This window comes from Nicotiana attenuata, unplaced genomic scaffold (genome assembly GCF_001879085.1).
Source record: "Nicotiana attenuata strain UT unplaced genomic scaffold, NIATTr2, whole genome shotgun sequence".
In the NCBI taxonomy this organism is placed as follows: Eukaryota; Viridiplantae; Streptophyta; class Magnoliopsida; order Solanales; family Solanaceae; genus Nicotiana; species Nicotiana attenuata.
In genome coordinates, this window is record NW_017677412.1 from 26,860 (window position 1) to 28,849 (window position 1,990).

Below are 1,990 nucleotides of genomic sequence, written 5' to 3' on the forward strand. Positions count from 1 at the left end.
ATGTATGGTTGTTCAGTATGGATTCTATTTCACTATTGACTGCCTCTTTCCAAAATAATGATTCCGAAGAAGACATAGCTTCTTTAAATGCTTGAGGCTCATTTTCCAATAAGAAAGTCACAAAATCCGGTCCAAATGAAGTAGACGTTCTTTGACGTTTACTACATCTTGGATCCTCCTGATTAAGTGTACTTTCTTTTGTTTCTTCCCGAGGTCATTTAGATCCTTCACCAATCGACTCACTTTCCTTTTTATACGGATATATTTTCAAAGAACTCAACATTATCTGATTCTATAGCCGTATTATTATGAATGTCGGGATTTTCTGATTTATGAACCAGAAATCGATATGCTTTACTATTAGTCGCATATCCTATGAAAACACAATCAACGGTTTTCGGTCCTATTTTTACCCTTTTGGGTTTAGGAACTTGCACTTTTGCCAAACACCCCCACACTTTAAAATAACTCAAGTTGGGCTTCCTTCCTTTCCATTTTTTATATGGAATGGATTGTGTTTTGCTATGGGGTACTCGATTTAGTATTCGGCTAGCCATAAGAACGGCTTCCCCCCACAAGTTCTGTGGCAAACCAGAACTTATCAATCCTTTAATGAACGATTCTTTCTTTGTGCAATCCCATTGGATTGGGGCGTGTAAGGGGCCGTTGTTTGATGAATAATTTCATATTCTAAACATATTTGTTCAAAAGGAGATTCATATTCACCACCCCTATCACTTCTTATCATTTTGATATTCTTGTTAAGTTGCGTTTTAACTTCATTTTTGTATTGCTTGAATGCGTCTATTGCTTCATCTTTACTATTAAGTAAGCAAACATAGCAATATCGAGTACTATCGTTAATAAAAGTTATGAAATACTTCTTTCCACCGCAAGATGGTATTGACTTCATGTCACAAATATCTGTGTGAATTAAGTCTAAAGGATTTGAATTCCTTTCAACTGACTTATAAGGATGTTTAACATACTTAGATTCCACACATACTTGATATTTTGATTTGTTACATTCAAACTTAGGCAATACTTCCAAATTAGTCATTTTCCGCAAGATTTTATAATTGACATGACCCAAACGTATATGCCATAACTCATTTGACTCAAGTAAGTAAGACGAAGCTGAAATTTTATTATTATTTTCAACAACCATTACATTCAGCTTGAAAAGGCCCTCGGTGAGGTAACCTTTTCCTACAAACATCTCGTTCTTACTTATTACAACCTTATCGGATACAAATACACATTTAAAACCATTCTTAACAAAAAGTCCAGCAGAGACTAAATTCTTCCTAATCTTGGGAACATGAAAGACGTTGTTCAAAGTCACCACTTTGCCGGAAGTCATTTTGAGAAATATCTTCCCACATCCTTCAATCTTGGCCTTTGCAGCATTTCCCACAGAAAGCGTCTCATCGGGTCCAACAGGTGCATAAGTAGCAAAAGCTTCTCTAACAGCACAAACATGGCGAGTGGCTCCAGAAGCAATCCACCACTCTTTAGGATTGCCCACCAAGTTGCATTCGGAAAGCATGGCACACAAGTCATCAACATTATCATGCTTTTCAACCATGTTTGCTTGACCCTTCTTCTTGTCTTTTTTCGGAGCACGACACTCCTGTAACGACCCGACCGGTCGTTTTTAGAATTTATTCCCCGATCCCCCATTAACTGTTTCCCCTAAGTTCATTTTTGCTATTTTGGTTTGCCGGGACGTTCGGTGTTGAGTTTTGGAGAGTTTTGGGACACTTAGTCCCTAAATGAGAGCTTAAGAGTTGAAAAATGGTCCGTAATCAGAATAGTGTGAAGACGACCTCGGAATGGAAATCCGATGGTTCCGTTAGCTCCGTTAGGTGATTTCGGGGTTGGGAGCGTGTTCGGAATGTATTTTGGAGGCTCGTAGCTCATTTAGGCTTGAAATGCCGAAGTTTAAATTTTTTAAGTTTCCGGTCCGATAGTGAGTTTTTGATCCGAG